Source organism: Ochotona curzoniae, unplaced genomic scaffold (genome assembly GCF_017591425.1).
Source record: "Ochotona curzoniae isolate NIBS_2020 unplaced genomic scaffold, NIBS_Ocur_1.0 contig_3819, whole genome shotgun sequence".
Classification (NCBI taxonomy): Eukaryota; Metazoa; Chordata; class Mammalia; order Lagomorpha; family Ochotonidae; genus Ochotona; species Ochotona curzoniae.
In genome coordinates this window covers 59057133-59070568 of record NW_024466004.1, presented here as the reverse complement: position 1 = coordinate 59070568, position 13436 = coordinate 59057133, and the positions used below count along the sequence as shown (strand labels likewise).

The window sequence follows — 13436 nt, the reverse complement described above, 5'->3', positions numbered from 1 at the left end:
AGAAAATCAGTGCAGGTGAAGATGTTACAAAACTTCAATTTAGAATAATTTCAGACACCATTCAAGTTACTATCCTTTAAAATGTCCAGTTACTCCTTTACTGTTGTGATAGATCTCAGCATCTCGTTTACAAACCTTACTTTCTTTTTCTAAAAAAAAAATGTTTTGTTCATTTATTTGAAAGGCAGAGTTAGAGAGAGAAGAAGAGACAGAGAGGTCTTCCTTCCATTGGTTTACTAACAAAATGGCCACAACAAATGTAGTTGAGTTGATCTGAAGCCAGGAGCCAAGCCAGGCGCTTCTTCCGGGTCTTTCACATGGGTGCAGGAAACCAAGGGCATGAGATACTTTCCCAGGCCATAAGCAGGGAGCTGGGTGGGAAGTGGAGCAGATAAGAATTGGGATAAGAATTGGCACCCATATGGGATGCCAGCACCATGGGCAGAAACCTAGCTACTGTACCGTGGTGCTGGCTCCACAAACCTTACTTTCAATAATTGCAATTGGCTCAAGCTTTCAAAAGCCAACGTATTTAGCTGCTTTATCCACTGATTAGGTCAAAGATTTCTAACTAGCTCCTAACAGAATGTACTCAGACTTCAAAGATGTTGTCTAGTGTAGCAATATATCACACTCAGGTTGACTTTGAGAGTGGTTTCTCAGACATTTCTTCAACTCAGCAGTGGATGATGACATGTGGTGCGGAAGTGTGTTTTGTATTCAGTATTAACTTTGTCCCCCAGCTTCTGTAGTTCGAGCTTCAAGCCTATGTACCATTCCAAATCTGAATGGGGGTATATAAAAGTATTGTCCATTTATTTTTAAAAAGTTTTTTTTTTTTTTTAAAGGAAGCAAGGCAGATATCTCATCTGCTAGTTCATTCCTGAAATGGCCACAATCTTCTAGGCTGATCCAGGTTCAAGACAAAGCCTGGGTCTCAGTCCAGACCTCCCACCTCTGTAGCAGGGATGACCCAAGTACTTGAATCATCACCCACTGCCTCCTTGGGTGCATAGGCAGAAAGCTGGAATCTGGAGGAAAGCCAGAACTTGAGCCCAAAGACTCCAGGGTGCAGGAGTCCCAAGCATCGCTCTGGCAGTTTGTACATCTGCAGTTCTTTTTGCATTTGGTAAGATAGAGCCACTTGGTTGAATGCAGTTAAGAATGATGCATGAACAGTCCCAAATTCCAAATAACTCTCTGCTCAATAGGTTTCTTGATTTTTGCATCAAAGAATTGATTTGTATCATCACTGTGAAAAAAATCATTTGTGGAACCCTTTACTGTTCATAGTGGCCTTTGCCGGAGCATCAGATGTTTTACCTCTGACCTAGTAGAGTTCCACAGGCTTTATTTTGAGCCGGTGAAATAGATTGAAAAGAGAATAGAACCGTGATTTTACTTTCTGTTTAAATACCTGATAATGCTAACAGGAAACTGGAATCATTAAACTGTGGGATTTTTCTGTTGCTGGTATAATTCTACAGATGGTATATTGAAGTAGTAACTTCTGTTTCACATATGAACAAAAAAAGCTGTACTCAAAAGTAAACAAAATCACTTTTTATCAGGGGTGAGGAATGTCTGGCCAGCAGATTGTATAAGGCCTGCAAAACCATTTGATCTGGCCCTACCTGGACAACCAGGCAGGACTCAAAATTCAGTAAATCTATAGCAGGCAGATTTTTAAATTGATACTTTTGTATGGCCCATGAATGATGTTATAAATATCCAAATGACCCTTGGCAGAAAAGAGCTCTCCCAGCCCTACTTTAAATTTTTAACAGTGTTTTATTTGGGCCTGGTGTGGTAGCCTAGTGGTTAAGTCCTTGCCTTGCAAACGCCTGATTTGTGTCCTGGTGGCTCCACTTCCACTCTAGCTCTCTATGTGTGGTCTGGGAAAGCAGTAGAGGCCGACCCAAAGCCTTGGGAGTCCGCACCACCTGGTATATCCGGAAGAAGCTCCTGACTTCTGGCTTCAGATTAGATCAACTCAGCTCTGGCTGTTGCAGCCATTTGGGGAATGAACCAGTGGATGCAAGATCTTTCTCTCTGTCTCTCCTTCTCTCTATATATCTGCCTTTCCAGTGATTAAATAAATAAATATTTATTTATTTATTTATATCTATATATAATATAGATGTTTACATTTAATATATTTATATATTTATTTATGAATATATACTTAAATATATTTCTATATTCTATTATATTTATATATTTATTTATTTTAAAGATTTATTTTTATTATTTTTTTTATTGGAAAGGTGGATATACAGAGAGGAGAGACAGAGAAGAAGATCTTCCGTCCGATGATTCACTCCCCAAGTGAGCCCAACGGTTGATACTATGCCGGTCCGAAGCCAGGAGCCTCTTCCAGGTCTCCCACGCGGGTGCAGGGTCCCAAAGCTTTGGGCCGTCCTCGACTTCTTCCGGGCCACAGGCAGGGAGCTGGAAGGGAAGCGGGCTGCCAGGATAGAACCGGCGCCCATATGGGATCCCGGGCGTGCAAGGAGAGGACCTTTAACCACTTGCGCCACCGCGCCGGGCCCATATATATTTATTTATAAATAATATATGTATATAACTTTTTTAAAAGAGGATTTTATTTATTTGAGCGGCAGAGAGCGCATGCGCTAAAACCAGACTCCTATCCATTGGTTCATTTCCAAAATGCTGATAACAGAATGGATGGGGCAAGGCTAGGGTCAGGAACCAGAACTGGGGACCTAATCCAGGTCTCCTATGAAGTGGCGGGGCCCCAACTCCTTTAAGCTATCACTGTTGTCTCCCATGAGCAGGAAGTAGGAGTGAAACCACGGCCTCCAAATCAGGCACTCTGACACAGGAGATGGGTGTCCCAAGCTGTACTTTAGCCACTACACCCACACCCACTCCAGCAGAGCCGCCTTCGAACAATGGTTACTTGATCTAGAAGAAAATTCTGTTGGCCAGAGTGCTGTTGGAGAACCTTCCACAGCTGCATCCTCAGCGTCGTCTGACCACAGCAGCTGTTGGCGTTGGAAGCAGATGCTACCGCTGCCCTTGCAGATGTGTGCCTTTTGCTCCATGTGGGCAGGGGGATCCCTTGTGCTCCTGTCAGGGAGGGCAAACATCAACAAATATTTTTCCTGAAAAGCAGATTTATACTAATTTTCACTATCCTGGCATTTTCCTTTTCTTTTAGTTCATTGCTCCTGAAAAGGATATTGCAAAAATGTATACCCAGTTTGGAATAAATGACAAAGACATTATAATGAGAACAAACAATTCCTTAAACATTTATAGCAGGCCTGTATCCTCTCTTTTTATTTACTGTTACACCAAAGCCTATAACTGTCTGTGTTTCCCAAGAACTCTCCTGTCTGCTGCTCTGTGCATCTTGGTCTGCAGCATAGGTCACAGCACACTGTTCAGCCACCTGGTGTCTGGTGGGGGCCAGGTCTGTGAAATATTTTGTCCACTACGGTTTGCCACAGGCCAGAGTTAGCAGCCCATTGCTGTTCATGTTCAGGTGCTCTTTTGTTTTTGCCCCCTTCTTTTTTTTTTTTCAAAGATTTATTTTATGTATTTGAAAGAGTTAAAGAGAGAGAGAAAGAGAGACAGCTTCCATCTGCTGATATAATTCCCACAATAGCTGCTAGGGATTGGCTGGATGGAAGCTAGGAATCAGGAGCTTCTTCTGAGTCTCCCACAAGGGTACAGAGGTCCATGCACTTAGGCCAGTCTCCGCTGCTTTTCCAGGCACAGTAACAGACGTCTAGATCGGAAGTGGAGCAGCCAGTACCTAAACCAGCACTTGGGAGTGCCGGCTTTGCAGTTGGAGGCTTAAGCCACAACTGCACAACACCAACCCTATGTTCTTTACTTTATGGCAAGCATCCTGTATGTTGTTCTTAAAAGGGAGGGCTATATATGTCAAGAGAGAGAAAGGACAGGAAGAGAGATGGATTTTATTGGTCATTTTTCAGATTGAACATGAACTTGAGAATATCCTCCACTGTACTCTGGTCTCACACATCAGTAGACATGACTGTCACAGTAGGTACAGGTACAAAGTGGAAAATACAAAACTCAAATGTTGTTTTCCACATACTTACTGTCCTGAGCAGTGGCCAGGACAACAGGCGTAAACCAGCACTTTGATGAATAAAGGCAGGCGTCACCCTTGTAGGACATTGCATTTCTTCTACTTTGTCCACTTCCTCTGGACCGCTTACTGATCCCACGACCTTACGACTCTGCCCTTCTCTGGTATCCACCCTTTCAGCCCCACCTCCCACACAGCTGAGTGAGCTTGGGAAAATCTGAGATCCCACTGCTGCCTTCAGCGTCTTCCTTATCACAGCTGGAATCAAGTCCAGCTTTTCCTCACGGCCCAGGGGTGCATTGGTGCTCTTGTCTCACTGTCCCCACTAGATTTTTGGCGTCTAGGGAACACGCCTGGCTGATTTGGTTTTGTGGTGTTTGGTTTTTCTTTTAGTCAGCATGGCACATGATGGATGGAATGAGTGTGGTTTCCTTTGAGCTGATGAAAGGAAAACAGGGAGTGGCTTGCTAGTCCGTGGTCACAACAAAACCCAAGTTCACATCCCCATGTCCCAAATATTGTCTCTATCCCTGGTTGCAAAATAGGACAGCAGGGTATAATCCAGAACTCAATTCTCTCCCCCAAGTAGGGGGCTTTGGAGGCATAGCACCATTCTCATTCTGTAGCCTCTCCCTTCCCCCACGCTGTACAAGTGAGTGCGGACCATAGGGAGCCCATTGTTCTCAACATGGAGATCAGAGACTTTGAAGTGCACTTGGCCTGCAGGAGCTGGAAGGGTGCTCCTGGGGATGATCTGAGGGACCCTGACATGCAGAAGCTCTCAGGACCCTGGCGGAAGAACCCTTTCAAGTCCTGGTTTGGAGATCACACGTCCTGGCACAAGTGCTTTCTGTTGCTTCTTTTTTAAAAACATGCTACTGTTCAGTTTTTCTTTCTTTCTTTCTTTTTTTTAAAATCATGAATGCCTTTCCAAGGACAGTAAATGGTTTTACACACTATGACATCGTTTCCATGGCAACTAATGTATTTTAGCAAAAGAGACTGCTAGAAGTAGGCTAAAAAGGACAAATGCAGAAACAGCACAGTGGTAAAATGTGGGGCAGTGTGTGTTGTAGTAAAGATCCCCCCCCCCTTTTTTTTCCTCTCTTCCCCTGACTTCTTATGTAGGAAAACCTATATAACGAGATCTTGGATTCTAACTCTTACTAATAATTTTTTTTTTTACTGCTCCCAATACTGCCTCATATTTTGCTGACACAGTTCTCTCAGCCAGGATGAGGGTTTTAGCTGTTTTCTTTAAAATATTGAGCATTCTCATCAACACAGAAGCGTGTGATTTCACCATGTTAAAGATTGGCTTTCTTTATCCACCATTTTCTTGGCTACCTCACCACCACTCTCCCCGATGCCTGATACTGCACTGGGGCAGAGCATTTGCTCATTAGGAATCAAAAGCATTCCAATCAGGCATTCATTTTGCCATTCAATTCAGTACTGCTAGTTGGCCACACCTTCAACCTTTAAGGATACAATAATGTACTGTTCTTGTTCTTGAAGCTAACATTCAAAGATACATGTTTCCAATAAGTGTACAACAAAATAAGTCCCACTTATGTTAACCTAGGTTTAAGAAAGAGGGGGATCAATTACCCTGCTTTGTGCATCTGAATGTATTTGGATTACTTTACTACTAGATAAAAAAAAAAGACCCCTTCGGTGCTCTTAAATGAGCCCCCACTGGTTAGCAAATACTGGCTGATTTCCTGTTTAACAGAAAGAGAAATTAAAGTCAAGCTCTTGTGACTTCCAAGGATAGCAGACCAGTCTGTGTGCTGCATTATGCCTTCTTGTATGTTTTGTTGGGCCTCATAGCACATTGTAAAAATGTAACAATGTAAATTGGCATTTTCATTGTTTTTTTAAGATTTATTTATGTGAAAGAGTGAAAGTTCTTTCATCTACTGGTTCATTCCTGACATGCCCATAACAGCTTGTGTTGGTCCAGATCAGAGCAAAGAACCAGAAACTTCATCTGAATCTCCTTCCTGCATGGGTGGCAAGGACCTAAGTACTTACTAAGTGCTAAGTATTCAGGTCATTGTGTGCTGCCTCCTAAACACAGTAGCAGGAAGCTGGACTGAAAGCAGAGTAGACAGGATTCCAGTCAGACATTCCACTGTGAGATGCAGGCATCCCAAGTAGTGGTTTATAGTGCTGTGCCACAACACTTGCCACCGGCAGTTTTGTATAACAACTAGAACTTTTAGCTTCTCTTGCAAACATGAAAAAGTCCAGCAAAAACCAAGCCTCTGTTCTCTGTAACAATAGGCAGCTTAAGCAGTGTTGTGGCTGTTCTTTTGAGAGGAGACCAGGCTCTTCAGCCCACATCAGCCTCATTTCACCTGCTTTATTCATCTCTGCCACCTGCCTGGCCTCTTTACGTTTTGTATCATGTGACCGACTCTTGCTACACCCCCTCTCCTCCAAGCACAGAGAAATAAACAGCCACACTATGAATGCAATGTAGATTCCAAGTCACCTGCTTCCCCTGACTGGGAATCACAGTTGTCCATTGCAGAGAGTAACTTACAGTGGTGAGAAGCATTTTTAGGGGCAGAATCTGCCTTTTGCACCAAACTCATTGAAATAGATGCCGTAGTTCATGGTACTGGTACTGTTCTTACTGGGGTAGCTCCCTGCCTTGGTCACTGTGTCCGAACCACATGTGCCACTTGGGATGAGATAGAGAAGTAGGAGCAATATTGAATATTAATATGTGCATAGAAAAACTGGTCAAAGGAAGAGCTCCAGTATTCTAACAGGGATTTCCTGTTTCCAAAATTCCCATCAGGTATGTATCATGTTTTTAATGAGGTGAAGACAAAACTAATATAAGATGAAAATGAATGAGACGGTAGTACAGAAATGACTGTCTACCCCTTGCTATGTGAGAGGCACAGGGCATTTATCCCCCCTGGCCACCACTGATGTTCTTCACTATGCTCTGCCCTTGGTGACAAGTACTGAACAAGGCCCAGGGGTGTCAGTGCCCTGAGCCCATCACCATCTGACATGTACACTTCCCACTCCATGCCTTGACCAGGTCTGGCTAAGATGAGAGAAAAGTTTGCACTGGCTGCTGTCTCTAGCTTTCTTAGAAAGTTTGTACATACCGAGGGCACTGGATAATGTATTAGTTTGGCTCCAGAATGAATGGCTGCTGGTAGATTTATCTCCTGGGAGAATGAGACTAGAAAGCCTCTACCACAGAGGGCCTTGTCTGGGCTGGGGTCTGTCCCTGAGGCCTGACTCGGCTGTTGAACACCCAGGGGACTGTGGTGACTCTGAGCGTGGAGGGTCCCACACACTGCATGCCTGTGTGCAGCTGCAGAGGCCAGTGAGAGTGAGCCTGTTCCTGGGCTTTGGGCAGGGAGCCAGGGGCCGCCTCATTGGCCAGAGAGCATTGAGGGGCTTCTGTGTGTGCTCTGTGAGTGTCTTAGCTTTCTTTGGAATCACAGTAGAGTCTGGCCCTGCCTGGTCTTTTTTGTGCCTTGGGTCCCAAGCTAATAACAACCGAGGTTACACTTGTCCCCATCGACATGCTTGATATGGAAGTCGCTGTCCAATGTCCATTTTATCCACTGCTGCCACTGACACTACACCACATACAGTTCTGAGGTTCTCACTGTGGTTGCGATTGAATTGAGCTGTGATCACTGGAGCAGAAAGAAGCCATTGAGATGTGAATGTGTGAAGACATGCTCGGCAGTGTGCAGTTGTTCTTTGGCAGGTTGGTGAATATTTTAAGTCTTTTGCAAGGAGCAGAAAGGGCCAAGTTTGGAATAAAGATGATGCTATAGCAAAAATCTACCTCATTTTTCTCCCAGTCTTCCATTTTAAAACTAGTTGAGCAAAGACCCAAGTCACAGTTTAAATTGTGTGTCTGTCATGGCCCTTAAACCGTCATCACATGTGAGAAGTGGTTATGATCCCTACGTATCAAATCTCAGTTTCTCAGTTGTGTGTGATAAAATAACAAGGAACACTGAGCAATATTTAAGAAAAAAAATTATAATATAAGCCACAAAATGAATCTCTGTCCTGTATTCAGCTAAGGACTTAAAATGAACTTAAAGAAGGTCATTGCACATGTTGTATGTAAGATATGCTTACACTCAAGTGTACTTGATGGCCAAAGCACTTGGGCCCCTGTTCCCTACATGGAAACCCTGGGAGAAACTTCTGGCTCTTGGTTTTGGCCTGGCCATTGTGGTCATCTGGAGGAGTGAATGAGCCAGTGGACAGAAAATTGATCTCTCCCTCTCCACCCCTGCTGTTCCCCATGACTATGATTTTCAAATAAGTAAATACATCTTTAAAAAGAAAGTTTATGGGGGTAATGGCATGAAAAGATGTTTATATTAGTGCAAAAAATAGTAGATAATTTTTTCTTAAAGCATATTTTCCATGAGCATGAACCCATGTATGCTTTATTTTATGTGTCTACCGTGCGTAGACACATACAAACACACACACACACAGTTTTCTGGACATGCAGACAATGGGCTGGGCTTGAAAGGCGTGGCTTTATTAGTTAGCTGCTACTCCTTTCAATCCTATTGCTCATCCAGCAGTAGAGATGGCCCCACTGTTGTGTGCTTGCCTCAGGCACCAGGCTGAAGGCTACAGAAGGGCTGATGGTCTAGGAGGAGGTAGTGAGACTGACCCCGCAGTAAAGTCATGTGGGAGCACAGCAGAGGGGAAGCTGGTCATGCACAGAAGAGCTGGCAAAACAAAGCAAGAATGATGAAGGGTGGTTCTGAGCTGGGGCCCAAAGGCCCCCTAAGGGGAAAGTTTGACTTACCAGCCATGTTGGTGGGCTTGCAATGACTATTCCTGCTCCAGAGCCAGGAATATGTTGCAGGTTGCTTCTTTTTCTGCCCCTTCATGGCATAGAATGGAAATATCGTGCTACAGTGTGTGAGCGCTTCTGTCTCTGGCTAATGTCTTGCAGGTTGGCCTCTACCATGTACCCTGCCTTCTTCCCTGCAGCCTAAGTCATCATCTTATCCACTTCATGGAGCACTGCAAAGTCTGTTATGTCCTCAGAACATGTGCCCCATGCCCCCTTTGCCTGTAGCCTCGTTCCTCCTTCTACTGCTCTGTCTGTTCTGAGGTCAGGGGGAAATGTCTCATGGGCATTTGGAAACATGAGTGCAGTAAGGGCTGGAGGGATAGTTCTGGAGAGTTCAAAGTTGAGGGCCTCTTTGTTGTATTTTTAGAGTGTTTGTATATTCTCCCACAGCGGGGGAGGGTCATGCTGATCTGAACAGTTGGGAGTGGGTCATTCCGTTCCTGCTGTGTGCTAGCAACATTTACAGAGCAGCCTTTCCCATTGGGGCATTGCATTTCTTTCGTTGTGTCTCCCAAACACAAGGTCAATGCCCCCTCAGCAGGAAGAGGAAATGCGTGGGAGGGGCTGTGATGAACCAGGGCCACAGCTGAATACAGAGACAGCGATGTGAAGGGTCTGTAGAGCCACACATGCCACTCTGTACACACGTGTGTATGCTCGCACGTACATACACACCCACACAAACACACACACAAGACAAATGGGCCTGCTTTGCCTTAAAATCTTGGAGTGCCAAAATTACAGTTTTCCAGAAGTTAGATTTAGAGTAAAAAACAGAAATTGATCCATTTCAAGTGATCTTTTTAAATGAGTCATTTAAATAAAGTGTCTGTTTCATTTAAATATTTAATGACCAAAAATGTTTGTTCCCAACTGTTATTCCCGACTTTTCAGAAACATAGCTTTTGTTTAAGAAAGATGTAAATGGATCAAAAGACAAACACTTTTTTTTTCATTCTAGATGGGGTTGCCATGTAAATTTTACTTTAAGGCAATTCTATTTCATCCATCCTTATCCTCTTTGAAACAATTGAGCCTAAAAATACCTCAAGCTGTCTTGCTGGGAGTCTTTGAAGTTAAAACTCTGGCATCCTTTTGGTTTATGACTCCAAAATGATACATGTATGTAGTCTTTGATAGTTAACACCATCTGTTCAGGAAGCCTGAAAAAGAAATTGGATGGTGCTGTGTACATGGATGGGTGGCTGAGACTCTTTGGACAGTGGTGAGCCAGTAGCTCCAAGTAGCTCCAAGTGGATTTTCAGGGTTTTTTGCTGTTGATGCAAGGAGCGGAAGTGCTTGCAGTAAAGTCTCCTTATTCAACAATCTGACATAAAGTGCGGTTTTTGCCATTGCGCAGTAGGCATGACCCAGGCGTATTTCACCTATACACTGGGAAAGTGGTTCTGCAAGAGCTATGCTTGTGTGGCCAACGAAGGACTCTTTCGCCTCGCGCACAGCACTCCTTGTGATCCATAAACCAGAACAACTCTCTGAAACCTCCATAGCTGTGTTTAAGAACACAAGTTGAACCAGCAGAGGAAACACTTCCTTGTGGTTCAGAGGTATTCTTGTGCTGAATTGCTCTTTACTGAACATAGGGGGCAAGTGAAACTTTCTGGGCACCAACCGGTGTGTGAGCCAGGAGTCTGCTTGGTAGAAAGAAGAAAGCAAGTCTCTGAGGCTGTAAAGAGAGAGGCTGATATGGGTTGCTGAGGCGCATGCTGTGGCAGCTGGCTTCCCGGCACACTGCCTCGCCGACCCCTGCATAGCACGCTTGTCTGCAGTGAGTTCATGATCTACATGTCCATCTGCAGAGCATACTATATGACTTCTAGTTCTCTTCCCATGGCCATTTTTGTTTTCTTTCCTTCATTCTGAGTCATCCTTGACTAAACAAAATAAAGATGTTACTATTAATTATGCATCTTTTCCAACAGTGCAAAAATTCACTTGTGTGTGTTGTGTGGTAAAGGATGGTTTTCATAGGGAAGGTCATTTATAAAAGTCTGTGTTAAACCATGTGCCAAGAAGAAGGGTTCTAAGAGTCATCTTGAAAAAGTGTGAGAGTCCCCACACAAGAAAACTTGTTTCTGTCTTTTGTGTTCAGATTTCTCAGCTCAAACTTCCCCATTTCTGCCCTAGTGTATTGTTGTCAACGTAATTCAATCCAGCCATTTTTCATTGTTTCTTTAGACACCTTATTAACACGGACGCTTTATTCAAACCAGCTGAAATTGCAAATCACACCGAGATACCATTATGTTGGCAGGTTGTAGGCCGAGTGCATGAGCAAACTGGAAATCTGCTGTTTCACTCCCAGCACTCGAAATATTGCTACGCAGTGGGCATGAGTGCCAGCAGAATCAGCCTTCAGCCTTGCCAAGGGCTTGGCACAAGATACACAAGTAGTTCCAAAAGGCTGGGCGATAGCCACCCCATGCAGAAGGCAACCACAGCTGATGGGAAACAGGGGTCATACCAAAAAGGCCAGTTGGATGGTGACACCTACTCATATTCAAATTAGGAGTGAGCGCAGATATGGGCTGGGGCAAGGTTGGGGGAGGCAGATTTCAGTGAGGTCGTTAGTGGGGTGAGACCTTGGAGAACTCACATTTAAAGCTCCCCAACCATGGTGACTTGTAGGGACTCTGAAGAAAGGAAGTGTGTGGGGAGTTGGGGGTTAAATTGCATGCTGTCTTTCTTTGGTGGTACAGAGCCAGGTCTTTGTAGTTTCAGGCAGGTGTTTGTGGCAACTGTGTCTTAGCATCAATCATGTGAATGTGAAAAAAAAAGTATAAGTAGATTGATTGTCTGCAACAAATGGAAATTCTGTGGTGGTACTTTGTGGGTGGTTTATAGGCAGAGAGTGCTTGGGGTCTCTTTTGATGTTTCACTTTTTTTTCTTCTACAGTGTTTTGAAGAAGCAGGATGCTGATCTAGACGCGGAAAAGGCAAGTTGACTAACTTTGCTCTGAGAGCAAAGTGTTTTCTGTTGGAATCCAAGATGAAGTCTGTTTTGAATTTGGGATTGCCAATTCTGAGGGATGAAACTCTAATATAAAATAGCAAACTTTAGCTCAGTTACGTGAACCTACTATTTTCTCCCTTAGTTGTAAAAATTTTGGCAATGATGGGCACATATGTTTATGCTGTAAAGTCTATCTCCCGAAGCCAGAAATAGAGTGGAACCAGAGCCGATGCACTGTTAAGCTGGTAAGGGGAGGGACAGTGTCAGACTGACTCAGGGGGAACCCACTAGTCCGTTCGTTCTTGATTTTTCATCTATTCCAATGACTGTTGTTTCTCACCTCCCTCTTTGTGCCTTGTAATTTTAACTACTGTGTAACAGGCAGGTCATTCTTGTATTCACTTAGCAAGTTCAGACACCATTGCTGGACTCTTGAGGCAAAGATGACTGTGACAGATGAGTACTCAAGGAACTGTGACATAGTCTGATACAGCTGCACAGAAGGGGCAGTAGAAGCTCAGACCATGAACCAGGCTCTCCAGAAAGATCCCTGTCTTCTAGACATCATGGATCACCATCTCAAATGCAAGGATCCTCGGGATCCCTGTCTACCCCCACACAACTCTGACCAGCCACATGGCCTTGAGAATGATTTTTCAGCTGTTCTGAGTTATGTTGCTGGATTCTTTGGCCACTCGAGCTGCTTCATCCTCCTCTTCCTTGCTTCTTCCTACTCATCAACATCATCAACATGTTAGCATTATTTCATTATGAATTTGCATCCTGAGTGAGGTTTTGGATTTTGACCTTAGTCTCCTCTCTGAACAAGATCCCTTCTAAATGGACTTCTGTTTTAAGCAAGGGATTAAACTCTGAAATATTATTCTAGAACAATTATGACCACACAGTGACCTTTGACCTCATGCAATCCCCTAAGTGCTGCAGAATAGCCTGTTATCTCTTTTTTCTTTATTTTGTCATTTTTTTTTTATTGGAAAGTCATATTCACAAAGAGAAGGAGAGACAGAGAAAGACCTTCTGTCCAATGATTCACTCCCAAAGTGGCCGCAATGGCCGGAGCTGAGCCAGTCTGAAGCCAGAAGCTAGGAGCACAAGGTTTTGGGCCATCCTTGAATGCTTTCCTAGGCCACAAGCAGGGACTTGGATGGGAAGTGGAGCAGCCAGGACATGAATCAGTACCTGTATGAGATCCTGGTGCATTCAAGACAAGGACTTTAGCTATTAGGCTATTGCGTCACGCCTATGATCTGTTTTCAGGGATGAGCTTTTCAGCTGCCACAAATCTAGTAGGCTTGAAGAAATAGTGTGAGAAAGACAGGAAAGGCCACTTCCAATTCCCCCCACACCTCGGTTTGTCTGCTGAAGCACAAGAGTCAGAAGCCCAGAAGTCAGACTGTGTCCCTCCTGAACCTGATTGAAACCTCTGGGTGCCCGCGCCACTGCTAGGCAGTCTACTGTAGAGCAGCTGCGAGTGCCTG

At 44.1% G+C, this 13436-nt stretch overlaps 1 long non-coding RNA gene across 1 annotated transcript in view; it reads left to right on the top strand.

Moving 5' to 3' along the window:
- Window positions 1–12825, top strand: part of LOC121158827 — a 30513-nt gene extending 17688 nt beyond the window's left edge. The window contains exon 2 of the long non-coding RNA XR_005884220.1: window positions 11881–12825. This is a non-coding gene — a long non-coding RNA (uncharacterized LOC121158827). The remainder of the gene's footprint in view (window positions 1–11880) is intronic.
- Window positions 12826–13436: the final 611 nt, after the last annotated feature.